Source organism: Thermobia domestica, chromosome 1 (assembly GCF_964235325.1).
Source record: "Thermobia domestica chromosome 1, izTheDome1.hap1.1, whole genome shotgun sequence".
Lineage (NCBI taxonomy): Eukaryota > Metazoa > Arthropoda > Insecta > Zygentoma > Lepismatidae > Thermobia > Thermobia domestica.
In genome coordinates this window covers 117,965,344-117,984,200 of record NC_137454.1, presented here as the reverse complement: position 1 = coordinate 117,984,200, position 18,857 = coordinate 117,965,344, and the positions used below count along the sequence as shown (strand labels likewise).

Genomic DNA, 18,857 nt, shown 5'->3' with positions numbered 1-18,857 from the left:
ACGGGTATAAAAGAAAACGAATAGGGTGAATGCAGTATTAGTAGAAACGAAAGTTTTTAATAAAGTAGAGAGAGAGAGAGAGAGAGAGAGAGAGAGAGAGAGGTGAAAAAAATGGATAATCAAATTTTAAATCATTATTATTAAAAAATATAATGAAATCGAGGTATGTGTTGGTCTAGCATACGATGATGGGGGAGAATTTTCTGTTATTATCACTTTACATGATTACTATGATCGTATTCGTCTTTCACCTGATGAGTGGTATACTTTTCTATCATATTATTTATATATTGAAAACTACTTTAATGCTGTTACAAATTCTTCATTGCCTACACAATTTTCCGTTAGTGAAAATTATGAAATATCATTGTCAGATACTCTTAAAGGTATTCGAAAGTGTTTTATTCTCTCGTCAGAGGACGATAGTAATGGTCAGGTAAATTTTTGTGTTTATACATGGAGAAAACTCCAGCTTTATTTGCCATGCATTCAGCAGGCCATAATTACTTGTTCTCAATTATGTAAAGATGTAACAAAGTGTGCTCAAACATGTCTGAAAGAGAGTACTAGTACTACTACTACTACCATTCCAGAATTTACTACTTGTACTACTACCAATCTACCGTCTGAACGTATTGCACTAGAAGTATTCACATTTTTGAATCGTAATAATAATAATAATAATATGTTATTATATTCATAATTATTTTGTGGAGTATTAGAATATGGAGTTTCAACATCCATTTACTTGTATTATAGCTGGTCCCACTGGGTGTGGTAAATCATATTTTGTAAAAGAGTTTTTAAAACATTATGCCGGAAAATGGATAAATATGGTATGGTGTTATGGTGAGTGGCAACCTCTGTATGAAACTCTATCTTCAGGTTGTACATTTAAAGAAGGGGGCCCCAAAATAGATGATTTTTCAGCACAAGCTGGCCCACAAATCTGTTCAATTTTCAACATTTCAGTATGTCATTTTTTACATTTTATGTTGATGGAACGCCTGTACCATCCAAACTACTACAACCTGATTTTGATAATAAGCTATATATACATGCATATTCCAAGTTATTTACAGGTTTAGGTATTTATTATTCCATTCAAGGTAATGATATTTCACTTGCCGAATATCCTAATTGTTATACTCTACTGGTGTTTGATTTAACCCCCGATTCTAGTGCTAGTGTTGCATTTCATACTAGTCTACAACGGCAAGGAAGTGTACGTTTAGAGGTTCATTTTAAAGAAGCACTGCCATCTCCTGTAACAGCAATTATTTACGGTGAATTCTCCTCAGAATTAGAAATTGATTTCCAGAGAAAAATATATATTAATTACAATACAATTGAAGTTAAATACAATTGAACTTTATGACGCACTACAACAAAATCTGCCTAAAAATCATTCGTTGGTGTATATGCTGCAGATGAGTTACCTCTGTTTATTCATACATTTCCAGCAGCCATACTTATAAATACACATTCCAGTGATAAGTCTGGTGAACATTGGGTTGTTGTTTATATATCTAATGTGTGTGTCGGAGAGTATTTCGATAGCTATGGTATACCTCCCTATATACAACATCATATAAGGTTTTTAAAACGAAACTTTCTGTATTATACATGGAATAATAGACGTATTCAAGGTGATTTATCTCAATTTTGTGGACATTATTGTTTTCTATATCTAGCATGTAGTGCGTCTGGTTATTCACTACGCGATTTCTTAAACAAATTCTCACTCACCACTATTGATGCTAATGATATTATGCTTTATTCATTTATGAGAGTATGATGATGATGGTCACTGGCGCAAGATTAAGTTCTCCGTAAACCAGACTTGTTAAATGGTGTTGTTATTTTTTAAAACTCTGCTAAAAAGGCTAATATTTAACTCCGCCATTACCGAACCCGAGAGTGTTGGGGTAGCTACCACCGTAAAAGAAAATGTGTGTGTTTGTGAGTTTTTGTGTGAGTTTTTGACCTTTGACCTCGATGGTCAGTATTTTTGGATGACCAATTACTAAATGTGGAAGCATCACCTCAATATGTTGCTCCGTTTTCGATCGCTATTTTTGGGACATGTAGTAGTTGATGTGTGGAAACACCACCTCAATATGTTGCTTCGTTTACGAGTTTGACCTTTGTTCACGATGGTCAGTAGTTTGGGACATGCTTGGGTCATTTCTGCTATGTTAAATTAGGGGTTGGGAACAAAAATAGGGGTGGAGAATGTGTTTATAATGTTATGTAATATCTGCTATGTTAAAATAGGGGGTTGAACGAATACAGCCCTGCTATTACGGCACATAAATTCTGAGCTAGTTGAAATGGCATTTCTCGTTGGTAGAAAATTGAGTAGGTTCCCTTTGTTTCTTCAAATACTACAAGATTATATAAAATTCTCAGCTAGTTAAAATGGCATATCTTTGCTTTCTTTTTCGTTAGTATAAAAAATACTCCATCCAAATTAATTTTTTCATTTACTTTGAATACCACCAAAAGGTACAGAAATTCTGAGCTAGTTAAAATGGCGTTGTTTTGATTTTTCTCGTTAATACAAAAGTAAATATGCCACTCAAATTTATTCCTCCTTCACTTTTTCTGCTTGGTACAAAATTTCTCCGTCGCTCCGTTTACGAGTTATTTGGGTTTAAATATTTGACCATTGACCTCGATGGTAAGTACTTTTGGGGCATGTAGTAGTTGATGGCTTGTTACTAATTGTGGAAACGGCACCTCAATATGTTGCTTCGTTTACGAGTTTGACCTTTTACCACGATGGTCAGTACTTTTGGGACATGCAGTAATTGACGAATGCTATGTTACACAGGGGCTGATAAGAGGGAACAAGTACACGCTCTTATTACATATGAGTGCTGTTAAAATATTTGTTCGTAGTGTCTGTGTAATTTTGCTATGCTAAAATAGGGGTTGAAAAATAAGCCATAGTCTTTTATTAGCTCTGCTATGTTACATATTCTTATGTAATATGTGCTGTGCAATGGTTGGATCTTTTATCGATCTGGTATGTTCGTAGTTCTGTGTTATGTTACATAGGTAGTAACAAAAGGGAACTAGTACACCCGTGGAACGAATACACCCCTGCTATGTTTCGTAGTCTTATGTTATTCTCTGTTATGTTCAATTAGGGGTGGAAAAAATGGTCATCAAAACGACTATCTGTGCTACTGCTATGTCCACCCCTAAAATGGAGGTCGTAAAAGACCGTGGGTGGTCGGTTCAGGGTGTTCGATTGTAATCTTTGCTATTTGTTATGTTAAAATAGGTGTTGGAACGAGTACACCCCTCCTATGTTACATAAGGTTATGTAATTTCTGCTACGTTAAAATAAGGGTTGGAACGAATACATCCATGCTATGTTACGTAGTCTTCTAAAAGGGAAAGAGTCCACCGCTTAAAGATTATCTGCTCTACTATGTGTTCGTAGTCTCCATGGCTTATTATCATCCCTATTTTAACATTGCAGTGGAGACTACTGCAATGTTAAAATAGGGATGATAATAAGCCATGCTCTTTTATTAGCTCTGCTATGTGCTATGTTAAATAGGCGGTTGGAGAATGTATTCTCTGCTCTGCTATGTGTTCGTAGCATAAAAGGAGGTCGTTGGACGGTTCAGGATTGGAAACGAATACACCTCTGCTCTGCTATGTGTTCGGTATTCTCCACTGCTATGGTAAAATAGGGGTTGATAATAAGCCATGTTATATAGGCGGTTGGAGAATTTGTTATCGATCTGCTATGATCATAGTCTCCGTGTAATTTCTTCTATGTTAAAATATGGGTTGAGAAAAGTGATCATAAAAGGGAACGAGTACACCCCTAAAATGGAGGTCGTAAAAGACCGTGGGTACGGTTCAAGGTGTTCGATTTCCCACGTGTGGGCGGTGCCAAGTAGGCGGGGCCAGTGGGCGTGGCCGGGGGCGGGGTCACGTGACCGGGGACAGCCAATCAGCGTGAAGGGGGCGTGGCTTGTTTGCGCATGCGCAGTAGGAAAAACACCCCAAGGTGATCCCTCTCTACTTCTGTAATAACTAACGGAAGTTTCACATACTCAACCCTTTAATATATTTCTCGCTGCTCAAATTTACTCACTTGTGCGGTATATGTGTGTAAAGTAGAATTAAAACCTGTTGCTTTAGGTATTTTTCCGTTAGCGAAATACATTGTATATACAGTAGGACGTCGATAATCCTAACGTAAAAAATCCGAACGCGGTCCGTAGAAGCTTTTTACATTTTGTCTTAACGCGAGCGATAAACAAACAATAGAGTGTCCGTCAACGTTATGTGAAGTCAGTGTTTCTACTAAAGTTCATTTACATGTAATTGTTTGTCATACATATTTTTATTTTTATTTTTTTTAGGCCTATAAGTTTTAATTGTGACTTACAAGATCAGTGTTATTTAGAGTACAAGCAGGTTCTTCAGAAACATTAAATGTAAGTAGCCTTACGTATGGTATTGTAATTACTGTATTACTGAATAACCACTGTATCGATAGAACAACATACCTTACAGTATATGTAAGCCTAAATGGCATTTTCTTGGTCATTTTCGAAAATCCGAACTACCTGTGGTCACTTCCCACTGCATTTGTTGCAGACATGTTACAGCAAGTAAGATTACTAGCATCAGGCCAAGAAATAGTTTTTAAACTATATTTTCCTTTTTTTGCCAATACTTCCGAACAAATGATTTTTTCTAATGGTTTCAAAATTTCGGGAATTTTACATAGAACAAGGAAGATATCTCTATGAAATATATGTTTGATTTAACATATTAACTAAAATGATTCTGTGATTAACTAAAATGATGATTCTGATAATACCCAATTTTTTCGTTTTTTTCCTAGTGGGAGAAAACCGTAAAAAACTGTTTTTTACCCAAAATTTCCATGTTTTTCACAGGCCTTCACAACACTAGTCTGAACACACAGTGCAACGAAAATTCATAACGTGGGGCCTCCGCAGCCGACGACCCATTCATGTACGAATGTAACACCACGACATCGGCAACTACGACTGAAATGAACACGTGACCATTGCCACTGGACCTTGGCACAATGGCAGAGCGATGCATTGTCTGATGAATCCCGATACCTTCTTCATCATGACAATGGGAGGGTGCGAATCCGTCGTGTTCCAAGGGAACAGCTCCTTGACATCTGTACTGCGGGACGGAGAAAAGCTGGCTGCGGCTTAATTATTAGTCTATCCGGGGAACATTCAGGTGAGCATCCATGTGTCTAGTGGAGCTCGAGCAAGGCACCATGACGGCCGAGGCGTATCGCACGCTGCTTGCAGACTACTTACACCCCTTCATGACGGCCATGTTTCCCATCGGTACTAGCATTTTTCGACAAGACAATGCACCATGTTACAAGGCCAGAAGTGTGATGCAGTGGTCCGAGGAACACAGGAGCGAGTTCGAAGTGATGTGCTGGCCCCCAAACTCTCCGTATCTGAACCCAATCGATCACATCTGGGATGAGATTGAACGTGACGTGAGGGCGCATCACCCCCTCCCCGGAATTTACGGGAATTAGATTACCTGTGTGTGCATATGTGGTACCAACTCTCTCTCGAACGCCCCCACCAAGGAACATTGCGACCATGCCAAGACGCGTCGCTGTTGTTATCCGTGCCAAAAGGTGGACATACTAACAATTAGGTAGGTCGTCACAATGGTCTGGGTGATGTGTGTGTGTGTATTTTAACTCGTATATTTTGTCTCGACTCGAATTTCGAGACATCTCGACTCGAATTCGAGTCGAGTCCAGACACGAGTCGAGAGAGAAACATATTTTCGAGTCGAGACACGAGTCGAGACAACATTTTCTCGAGACGAGTCGAGACAGGCTTAAATCTCGACTCGACTCGACTCGTCGCATCCCTACCCATTTTATAAATGATCAGTTTGTAAACTGTTTAATCTCATTTACAGAAGAAGCATTTGCCTGTTATTAGTGTACAGTTGCAATAATACAATACATCTTAATAAGAAACGTAATAGAAGGAAACTATATGCTTAAGAAATCTCTGTACAGGAGAACAAATTATTTGATTTCTAGAATTAGTTCTCAATAATGTTATGCCACTCTTATATTTTGGAAAAAGAAATAAAGAAATTTGTGATGTCTTCAATGTATCATTCAGTTTTCTTCATCACTCTATTCATTACCTGATATTGAATATTTATACTCTCTCGGACAACTACAAATTGGAGTGCAAAAGAAACCGCGATTCTTACGTTTGCATTTGAAACTTACGTACTCAAGTTTCTGACAGCTACACATTGTAATCTCTAAACAAGCCTTGGAGATCTTCGAGTGTTTTCAAAACTGATATCAGAATTTGGTCCTCCAAGTACCATCCAGAATCTTCTGACCTTGGTAGATCGGTCTCACACTTATCAGCGTTTCACAAATTGCTGTTTGGTAATGGGATCTCTTTATATGTTGTTTCAGAGCATCACTAGTTCGAGGCAATCTCTCCAGGCTGCATTATCCCAAAAGTAGGAGCCTAGCTTCATCACAGATCTTCACATTAACCTTGAGGAGCTTCGCGAAAAACAGTTACTCAGATTCAATAGCGTCTGCTGATAAAAGAGTCTGTCCTAGGGAAAGTAAAAGGTCACAATTCTCTCAGTAAGTAGACCAGAAGTAGATAATGCAGTGCTGGAATTATCACCTTAAGAACTCTTTGTTGTTGTTTCCGGTAACTTTAAAGATCAGAAGACTGTTAAGTCAAACTTCGAGATCGATGTTCAAAATCTTGAATTAAAGCATGAGGAAGCAGATTCTTGAATGATACTTAATGATGTGAATCACAATTCAAAAAGAATTGTTGTGATGAGTAGAGACACCGGTGTATTCCTTCTGTTGATACACTATTATGACATAATTTTTTGTAAATAATTGTACATAATGGCGGAATTTCAAAGATAAGAAGCTTTATTCCAGTTCACCACCTTTGCCATACGTTGTCTGAGAATGAGAAGAGAGAATCTTATCACGATCCACTTGGGTGCAACATAACGTCATATCCAGTTGGAACATCAAAGATCAAGAACTGTCTACTTACTCATGTCAGAAAACTCTGTCATTTTATTTTCCTTAGGACGGATTTCTTTATCAGCAAGCGCTATTGAAACTGCAGAACTGTTTTGCACAAAGCTTCACAAGGTTAATGTAAAGATCTGTGATGAAGCAAGGCTTCTACTCTTAGGAAAATGCAGCCTGGAGAGATTACCTCGGACTAGTGATGCTCTGAAACAATATACAAAGAGATCCCATTACCAAATAGCAATTTGGGAAACGCTGATAAGTGTGAGATCGACTACAAGGCCATTAGATTCTGGATGGTACTTGGAAGACCAAATTCCGAGACCAGTTTTGAAAACCCTCTAAGATGTTCCCAAGGCTTCTTCAGAGCTTGTGTATCATGTGTGTCTGTCGGAGACTTGACTGTGTAAGTTTCAAATGCAAACGTAAGAATCGCGGTTTCTTGTGCGCTCCAATTTGAAGTTGTCCGAGCGAGTATAAATATTCAATATCAGTTAATGAACAGAGTGATGAAGACTGAATGATGCATTGAAGACATCACAAATTTCGTTATCTTTTTCGAGATATAAAAGTGGTATAGACTCTAACACTATTAAGAACTAATTCTAGAAACCAAATAATTTATTCTTTTGAGTAGAGATTTCTTAAGCATATGATTTCCTTCTATTATAGGTTTATTATATTATAGCAACTGAACACAAATTTAATAATAGGCAAGTACTTCTTCTGTAAATAAGATTCAGCAGTTTAAAAATTGATCCTTATTAAAATGTGTTCATCATATCTTATTTTTATCTTTTTTCTTATCGTTACAGTCTTTTTCCGTCAATTCCTGTACAAGTTTCAACTTTTAAGGCTCTTTATTTTCTTGCGAACGATATTATGTAGCGTTGTCATTGGCACTCGCAGCTCCAAGGATCTGCGTTTCAACGATTTCTTTGGACTTCGCAACACGCTTTCCTGCACGGACTGAATCGCATCAAAAGGTGTCTTTTCTGGTATCCGGCATTTTTGTGATCAGTGATGGGTATATATTAAAAAAAATATCGGAATGCCAAATTGTTACATCATTTGCCCTTAGAATTCAATTTTTAATCCCCGATGTCTAGACTAAAATTAGTTAGAATGTTTTCACTTCCATCTCAAACCACCTTAATTTGAGACTGATTAGTTTTTCTTAATCCATTTGTGATTTTGTACAGATCTTTTGTTTTAATTTTGCTATTTTCTGTTAAATTTGCAATCTTATTTTTCATATATATTATCTCTTCTTGACTCTAAACATACGAGTAGATTCGTGTTTACTATCTCTAGGAACTTCCTGTATTTACAGCCTCGGATTCTGAACCCAATGTAATCTAAACCATTTTCCATTCTTTCATGTGTATACATTCATCGTTGTACAACGGCCTACTCTTTTTGACCCTGAAATATCATGTCTTTCCTCCTGTGCACAGTTTCACGGATGCTTTCGCACATTTTTTTCTAATAACGAAATAAATTTCATCATTAACTTCATTTACAGCTGTGTTCTGCGTAATGTAAAAATATACGTTTATAATGAACTCTAATACGAAATTCTTTTCCCTACTCTTTGATTATTATTAGTTTTTCACTTTTACCCGTTAATAGCCTTCACGTTTCTATTTAAAATCGAAAATCTTGACTGTGTCTTCGCGATTACCAAATTGTGATCCAAGTTTTAATGTGATCCTCTATATGACTACACATTGAAGACATTACTATGTCTCCTGTGATCTACCAAAATGCTATCAATTTAGTTTCTTGTGCAGCCATATTACTGTTGCTTGATGTAGGCTTTGTTTACCAACCATTGTGTAAACCTTTTCTTCTTTCCCTATTTCACCACTGAAATTGTCTGGAGTCATTTCCACACAGCAAGAAACAGATCGAAAATATGTTCTAGTTCTTCATAGAAACTATCTTTAGCATTATCCTTCGTTTCTTCATTAGATGTGCATATTTATTGCGAAGATATCATACCACAGCTCTTTTAGTTTTATATACCATGTTAAAATTTAGCCTGACGAAGCACAGGGAAGATACTGTTTTTAAATGAAAAATTCTGTCCCTAATTTACAAACGTACGTTCTCCCGTAGAAGATTATTAAACGTGTTGAACCGCTAGTAGGCCTATATCTACTTTAAAGTTGAATACGTCTAATTTAACTCAGGCGTATTTTACCACTGGAAATTTATAGGATATACTTTGATTTACGGAATAGGGCTGCCGATACTACGTTCAACGCAAAGTCTGAAGGGGAAGTCATTTCACTCTGAAGTTTTTCATCTTTTTGTCAAATTAATGCATTACTGCTGTAACTTTTAAAGGGAAAATGTTCTGTTTAACAAATAAAATAATATAAAGTGACACACATTAGTAATTCAAATTTGCATTATGTTTCATGTTTAAAAGTTTGGCTAATCAATCGATTTGACATTTGGCTAATCAATCGACAAGAGCGCAAACGATTTGAGAGCCAAATGTGAAACATTAAGAGGCATAGCAGACATAAATTTAACTTTAGCACATTTATTTTCCTGAAGAAAGATATAAAAATTGATACGTCAGCAGTAAGATCATGATATTACCTAGTGCAAACCCCATACTGGTATTACTAGAGCACGTGTCTGAAGGTAAAAGCTAATTTAGTGACCGTCTGTTACCATAATAAACTACATTCGACATGCAAAGAGCTTTTACATTCAACTTTCAATTTATCGTGCTCAACATTTTATGAAAGCGGAATTGAATTCCGTTTTCATTGGACTAATCAGTAATATTTTCTTTCTTTGTTCAAGTTTAGTGTCTTTTTGTAATAGTGACGGAATATGAGATGTGTACCTAGAGTTTAAAGTGGAATTAGAACCAACGTAACACATTCATATTTCAATACTCCCCCACTGGAAATCCAACCCAGTATCCTGGTGCATCAAAAACTAAGTAATGATATGTAGGCAAATAAAGATGACTCTCAAGAACCGAATCTGATATCTCAAACATAGAAATAGGAAGTTAATATTATAAATGAACAAGAAAAATAATGCATCAAGCAGTGGTATCCCGGGGGAAGTTCCTCAATCTGGAGCAATGAAATTTCCTCTAGGGCATAATCTTGATCGTACTCAACGTAGACTACCAGTATTTTTGCAGTACTACTTTCGTCCTCTGTGTATTGAAAGTCCTAATTGGGGGAAATCCTCTAAAATCACTATTGGGATGTAGTATATCCCCTTCACGTAGAAAAATACTTTAAATTTGGCCTTTCCACCAAAGATTGTTTCATTGCGTTTGTTTTTCTTACATCAAATAATTTCTCTACTTAACATGCTATCATCAGTGTATATTAATAAGTAATTGCCATATGCTCACCTGCTGCAACTCTAGTGCAAATAAGAGGGGCGCGGTGGCTCAGTGATAGAGCGTTCATCTCCGATGTTTGGGGTCCCTCGTTCGATCCCAGCTCGCGCCGTGTGGACTTTGTGGTGGACAAACTACGTGCTCGTGCGTTTTCTCGTGGTTCTCCCGTTTCCTCCCCACTTTCTTCATCCCACCATTTCATTCATCTCTCATCATCACCGTCTCCTTTAGCCCAACCGGCATAACCGTGGGACGAAAAATTAAAGGTTTCATTTCATTTCTAGTGCAAATAATTATTAGCCAACTTACACGTTTTCTTATCAATACTTTCAGTTATGTGTTCAGGATTACATCCTGACAATAAGATCGCTCAGCTCTGATATCGATTCATTATTTTGTAACCTTAAACTGAAGTAAAGGATTTGTGGTGAAAAACACTGTGGGTGGGTTTCATCCCAGGGTTCTCCTGTTTCCTCCATTTTTTCATTCTACCGTTTCATTCGTTATCATCGTCATCGTGCCCCTTAGCCTTGGTGCATGATCGTGGGACGTTAAAAGAAAATAACGATTCAATTAAACAGCTGAAATTTAATAAATATAATAGTGAATGGAATCCTGCTGGCAGCAAACTAAGGAAAAATAGTTTCCCGTTGCCTTCCATTCCGCAGTATCCCAGCCGTTAAAGTCACTCTGACCACTTCTGAAACTAATGTCCAAGTTGCTGTATCAATCACTATGATTTCCGCCAACTTGGCTACTGGAAAACTCTGCCTTCTCCCAGAACACTCTTCGTCTGGCTACCCCATTTAGACCAATTTGGCAAAGATGGAAATTCTGGAGTGAATTACCGCCGACGTAGTTCTAAATTTCATTGTAGCATGCAATCTTCTCCACCCGACACATATCTTCGTGAGAAAAAGACTTATGAAATGATTGTTGTCGAGTATTCTACTGTATGGTCAGAAACATGGACATTAAGCTAAAATGATGAAAAACGAATGGATGCTTTCGAAATGTGGGTGTGGAGAAGAATGGAGGGAATTAACTAGGTCGAGCGGAAAACGAATGAGAGGGTGTTGGAAATTGTGAGGGAGAAAAGAACAATTTTAGTTATTATTAAGAAGAGGAAGATAAACTGTTTGGGACATTGGCTAAGAAGAAACTGTATCATGAGGGACGTGCTAGAGGGTATGACGAGGGGAAAGAGAGCGAGGGGGCGAAGGAGAGTACAATTAATCTACGATATTAAAACGGAAAAGTCGTACGTAAAGACGAGAGATTAGTGGGAGACTGAGAAGCATTGAAGCTTTTCAGCTGCGGCAAATAATCTGCCAAAAATGGCAGAATATATATGATGATGATGAATGGAAACCAGTAATTTCAGCATAGACATTTCGTGGCTCTAGGTTACATATGTAATTTGAAGTTACTTAGCTATTATTACTATTATGATTAACAATGTTCCTAGTGAAACTTTTAAAAAAAGGAACGCATTAAAATCCAAAATGTGAAAGTTTTAAAAGGAGAGTTTTTTAAAGTTTTATGCCCTGTAGGATATGAGAGAGAAAAGAGTAAGGAAAGTGAATTATTATGAAAGAACTGGAGGAAAGAGAATGTGGGAGTAAACGGGACAACCTCGAGAAAATCCACAGACACGATGTTCTTCACTACAAACTCACTTGACCTGAGATCGAACGAGGGATTCCTGCACCGAAGATGAGCAATGTTTCACTGCGTTGCATAGAACATCAATAATTATATCTATATTATCTGCCAGACTAGAATATTTCTTTAATTGCTAACAATAATCATGTTTCTTTTAGAAATAAAAGTATCAAAGTAATTTTTAAAACCACATTATTAGAAAGTATTCCTTTGACAGTGAGATTCACTGACAGACCATACGTTCAGTTTGAACGTCTTTACTGAACGCCTTCTGAGATACATATGGACAGCATATAAATGCAGTTCATGGCAAATTGAGAGAATGATCAGAGGGATGGGATGTACATGGATGTATATGCGCGGAAAACTTTTACGCAGTTACAGTTCAACAAGCAAAAACAAAACAAATTGCAAAATGTGGATGGTTCCAGAAAGAAAAGGAAAAAAAAATCTTATCATCGTGGATTATAAATTGTTTTATAGTTCGTGATGGAGCTAATAAACGAAAACCGGAAACGAGCCTCCAGAGGTCACTAGGCAAATACGAATAATTAACTATATAGTCGCGTTTTTAACAGTATCCGTTTCAATTTTGTTGAGCAAAGCGCGCAGAAAAGTGGTGGTGCTTACACGTGTTGTGAGCAACTGGTGTTCCACGCTTCAGAGACACAATTTAACAGCTGCAAAATGAATCGGACTTTTGTAATATTATTCTTCGTTGGTAAGTATTTTATAGTTTATCTGAGCAAGAAACGACAGATTTTTGCTAATTCGTCATAAAAATAATATTGCAGTTATTAACTCCTGGGCGTGCACTGAATGAACACGACACTCGAATGAATTTAAGTCTCGTTTCCCCTTTTTGAACTTTAATCAATAGTAGTTATTAAGATCAAAGAAAAAAAAACTGCTTGCTAACATTGCATATACTATGAAAGAGGCATGCTTTCAAAATCATGCATTTCAGAAAGTACATCAAATAAATTCTTCAATATAGTTGAGGTGCTACGTGTATAAAAACTGCAAATTGTGATAAGAACATCCCCTTTGGTACAAATAATGTTTAAGGTTATACAATGAAATTAAGTCGGGGAGGCATCATCTAAACGCAAAGAAATTCAAGATGGCGGCCATATTTCAAAATAGCTACGCGGTTACAGTTTTTCTGTTATACGTCGCAGGAATTGAGTGTTTGGTATCGATTTATAGGTTTTTGAGGTCAAGGATTGCACATTTTGTGTTAAAAACGCGTTAGGAATTATATATATATATATATATATATATATATATATATATATATATATATATATATATATATATATATATATATATATATATATATACACGAGGGTTGGGGCAAAAGTCATGACAACTATTTTTTTACTTGGAGATATGTGAGCGGATCACAAACTTCTATGTGTCGTGTGGAAGTTCTGCTGGCATAGTGTGTATGCAGAACAATAGATGGCTCTGTGATAACTGGTAGTAGCACACCGAGGTCTGTAAAATCAGTCAGTTGGTGAGTGTCGTGCGAGATGGAAGTAACCCGTGTTGAGCAGCGCGCTTACATCAAAATAGCCGTTCTCCGAGGCTGGAATGCGATGGAATGTCACAGTGAATTAGTGGAAGCGCTTGGGAATAATGCCCTACCATACCGGACAGTAGCACGGTGGGTAGGAACGTTTCAGCAAGGACGTGTGTCAACCAGTGATGAGTAACGTTCGGGACGACCTGTCAGTGTGCGGAGCAACGTGTCGTCATCGAGCAGCTCCTGGATGAAGACAGACGATGGACGCTACTGGAGTTGACGGAGGCAAGTGGCATCGAGAAACGCACCGTCCACAGGATGTTGCGTAATGAGCTGCAACTACGCAAAATCGCATCGCGGTGGGTACCGCATGCACTGACGGAAGTTCAAAGGTGGATTTGAGGTGGATTTGCTATGCAATATGCTCCGACCACTTTGCACGCTGGCAACAGGACGGCGATCAATTCTTGTCACGAATAGTCGCCATCGATGAATTTTGGGCCATGGCATACGAATCAGAACTGAAACGTCAGTCCGCAGAGTGGTGACATGCTGGATCACCAAGGAGGCAGAAGTTCCTTCAGAATCCTTCCCCAGTCAAATTGATGGTGATCATCGTGTTTGACGTAAGGGGTGTCGTTGTTTGTCACTTTGTTCCACATGGCAGAACAGTGACCGCACAGTACTACAGGGACTTCCTGGTGTGGCAGGTACGACGTGGCGTTCGGGAGAAACGTCCGGATCTTGTGGACAGTGCAATAATCCTGCACGAAAATGCCAAACCACATAAAGCAGAGTGTGTATGCAGCTACTGCGACATTGGAGATGGGAAGAATTGGAGCACTCACCATACTCTCCTGACATATCGCGCTGTGACTTTGATCTCATTCGAAAGATTAAGGAACCACTCACTATGTGGTAGGCGGTTTGCAACACGCGAGGACATTGCTAATGCTGTGCGCGAACAGGTGACCCGACTCACACATGGTGCGGCAAATGCTGAAGCGGGTGGTATTCAACGTCTCCCACATCGTTGGCAGCGTGTGGTGCAAGTAGCAGAGGACTACTTTGAGCGTCCTTAGGCTCAGATTTGTCATGTTAACTGTATGCGTACTGTGTTGCCATTCTTTTGCACCGTGAAGGTCATATTGCCCTGTGTACTACCGTAATAATTTAGTGTGTTACGATATGTCAGTGTCAACACATGTAGTTAACACCTTGTCCTTTCGTCTGTTTATGTCAGATTTTCCAACCGGACTGGTATCTTCAAGAAAAAAAAAAATAGTTGCCATGACTTTTGCCCCAACCCTCGTATATATATATATATATATATATATATATATATATATATATATATATATATATATATATATATATATATATATATATATATTGCTTTGCGCTAAGGAAATGTTCTGATCACAAGTACAGGATTTTATATTTCTGATTCCTTTATAAAACAGTAAACTCGTTGTAAGAAATGCAATAGCCAACTAATCCCTGTTTTTATTTTATTTTATTTTTTTTAATTATATTTTTCAGATTTGAGTACGTGAAGGTGGCAATCGAAAATGGCAAAACGTCTTCGATTAGTTCCTGCATGTGACCTGGAAGATAAAAAAAAGAACTAAAAGCGTTGATTGGACAAAGTGTATACTGTGTCAAAAGGTATCTGATGAACATTTGGTATGTTCTGCAAATAACCCAAATGCATCTTTTCGTAACGCTGGATACGCAACGCTTGCGAATAATTTAGAAAACTGTCAATATATTTGTGCCTTACCCAGTGATATGTATATAAAACTGTTTGATGAAGATAACTGTGGAGTGGAAAAAGCACTTTTAAAACGACAAGCTAAATGGCACAAAAAAGTGCATTAAATTATAACTCTACAATGTTCGAAAGAGCAAAGAAACGGAAGCTTAATGAAGGTGACAAAGAGTCTACATCATTATCACATGATCGTAAACATCGATCATCTACTTCTAAAGAGATGTGCTTCTTTTGTAATGGTTCTGCGACCACCAAGGATCAATTGTTTAATGTAACCACGTTACAAGAGGATCAAAAGGTGAGGAAGTGTGCCATTGAACAAGGAAATAGTGATCTACTAGCAAAACTTAGTGGTGGTGATATGATTGCTCTAGATGCAAAATACCATGCAAAGTGCTTAGCAGGATTGTATAACAAGTCTCGGAGTAGTCAATTGACATGAACTTGCAATGTTCATGCATTTGAAAGGGTAGTTTTTGCAGAGTTAGTTAATTTCATGGAGGAAAGTATGAAGGATTCAGATGAAACGCAACCAGTTTCCAAGATGAGTGTCCTGACAAAAATGTAGAAGATGAGACTAATGCAACTACTAGGAACGGATGAGAAAATGTCACACCTTAAGATTACGACAGAGGATTCTTGCACATTTCCCGTATATGACGGCACAAATGTCTGGCAGAGAGTATATATTAGCATATGATAAAACTGTTGGTGATACCATGTTGGAATCTTGTAAAAACGACCAAGATGAAGACGCCCTTGCTTTGTTGCGTGTTGCTAAAATAGTAAAGAAAGAAATGCTATAACAAAAGAACGCATTCAATGGTGATTTACATGCTAAAACCCAGCGTAAATCTGTTCCTCGCTCCCTACTTGCCAATGTGAATATGCTCTTGTATGGATCCATCATTGAAGACAATGAAGTTGTTACACAGCCATTTTTAACAAAATCGCAATCGCTTTGTTTTAATATACAACCAACCAACCCGAAAACCAACTGGAAACATATTGAGGCTTGAAACTGATAGAGAACCCCCGCTGCCAGTTTACGTGGGTCTTTCAATATTTGGAAAACACACACACAAAAGCTACATTCACTTGATCTTTCAATCTCCTACACTCGTGTGCTGGAACTCTCAACAGCGATGTGTGAACTTGTAAATGTCAGGTACCAAGAAGAAAAGGTATTGTGTCCATTAAAACTACGTAAAGATATATTCACAATTGGAGCGTACGATAACATAGACCACAATCTTAGTAGTTCAACTTCGGACAGTTCCTTTCATGGGACAAGTATATCAATATTTCAAAATCTGACACCTGAATGTTTAGGAACAGTAAGGCCTACACAAGATATACAGTATTTCATAAGTAACTTCAAAAAGCGAAGTGTGCCTAGTCTTCCGGACGAGTTTGCTTCGGTGGAGCCAGCAATCCTTAAGTCAAAAGAACTCACTATTCCAACTTGTTCTGATGTTACATTGAAACTCATGCTGACACCCACTGCTACGAATCAGAAGAAAGAAGAAATTGCATGGCTAAAACATGTCATTAGCGAGGATATCGACATTGGACTTGATACATCGTGAGCTGCCTACCATGCTCATAGACAAACTTGCTTCAACTGATTTTGTTCCAGGAATATAATAACTTTTACCATTATTCTATAAAGATTCATCATCAATAGCTATGATCAAGCATGCGATGAACGTAATAAAACGAGTTACACAATTTCTTAAGGGAAATCAAATTCCTGTCATGGTAGTGGATCAACCACTGTTTGCGTTATCAAAAGTGATTCAGTGGAACTATCCAGACATGTATGGTGAGAAAATGTTCATGGTGATGTTTGCTGCGGAAAGCTATCTCAAAGTAACCCACGTAAAGGAAGCCAGAGGAATTCACCAAGTGACTGCAGTAGCACTATACCATTTGTTGCAAGATGCTTACCACCAGTCTGGTTCCGAGCTTGAATTTGATATTTGGTGTGAAGAGCGAGCTGCAGACAGTATCATGTTCAAATATTGGCTGACTTGTCTTGATATGGAAATCCTATTGCTTCTCTTCGCTCAATTAGAGAAGACAACTACTTTTTGTACCGTGACTGCTTAAGAGACATGATTCCTTGGTTTTTTGTCCTGGATCATAATAACTATGCCCGTTGGCTACCGGTCCATCTGAAAGACCTTTTTGATACAGAGTCTCATTTACCAGACATACATCGCTTATTTTCTTCTGGACAGTTTGTGATAAAACAAATCAAACAGAATCTTTTCAGCAATCAGCATAGCATTATATCATATATTTTTAGAAAAAATAGTGTATAATTATTTCGCCTATGTTTCAATTTAAAAACTATATGGAATAGAAAAACACCTATAGTAATTCCTAATTTGTTTTTAACATAAAAATTGGAATCCTTGACCTCAAAAACCTATAAATCGATACCAAACACTCAATTCCTGCGATGAGTAACAGAAAAACTGTAACCGTGTAGCTATTTTGAAATATGGCCGCCATCTTGGATTTCTTTGACTTTAGACGATGCCTCCCCGACTTAATTTCATTGTATAGCCTTAAACATTATTTATACCAACGGGAATGTTCTTATCACAATTTGCAGTTTTTCGTTGATTTCTGCGATGTAGCACCTCAACTAATATATTTAGAGCCTATTTATTTTAAGGAAAGCATACTAGATGCAGTGGCGAGATTTGGGGATGGGACAGATATCCGATCTCCCTCCTGAGATCAGCGCCGTAACTTAGACTTTTTTCTGGGGGGGGGGGGACAAGCATTAATACGCGTATTTGGATCCCCTAGAAAAAGGTTTTCTAATTCTTGGGTCCTATCTTTCCATCTTTCTCTTACTCTTTATGGGCCCCCCGGAGCCTGTGGGCCCTCCCGCACTGCAAGATCTGCGGGCCGTTTGTTATGCCCCTGGGTATGTTCCATTCATGATAAAATAATTAAGGGGACATTATTGACAAATCTCAAAGCTCTACGAATAAATATTATTTCTATTGCCCCTAATAATAGACATTTTTACTGAAATGGGCCCAGGACTCATTTTTGTCTTTTTTACCTTTTGTGTGCTGTTTAGTTTATGTATTGTAGTGAACTTGTTGCATACTTCATTTATAATTTCATGCTCGTATCATATATGTAGTAAGAAAAGTTTGTCTTAAAGTGGACCCCCCTCGAACGGTGGGGAGATTCCCTGGGGAGAAGTTGCCCCCTGCCCCCACAAGTTACGGCCTTGCCTGAAAGATATATTTTCAATAGTTATATAGACCCCTACTAACGAAAAATGTAGAACTCTATTTATATTTGTTAATATTCTGCCCCCCTGTCATCCGAAGCAAAATCTGAAATGACGCTAGTGACTAGAAGTTCCTTTAAAAAATGCAAAGATATT

The 18,857-nt window shown here is 37.7% G+C and overlaps 1 long non-coding RNA gene across 2 annotated transcripts in view; it reads left to right on the top strand.

The window, feature by feature from the left end:
- The window catches only part of LOC145688326 (uncharacterized), a 101,486-nt gene that overhangs the window by 51,917 nt on the left and 30,712 nt on the right, over positions 1-18,857 (top strand). The window contains exon 1 of one of the 2 annotated variants that reach the window (XR_014131876.1): positions 12,602-12,858. The exons of the other annotated variant lie outside the window; for it this stretch is intronic. This is a non-coding gene — a long non-coding RNA (uncharacterized LOC145688326). Of the gene's footprint in view, positions 1-12,601; positions 12,859-18,857 lie in introns of those variants that run through there. 2 annotated transcript variants of the gene reach the window in all.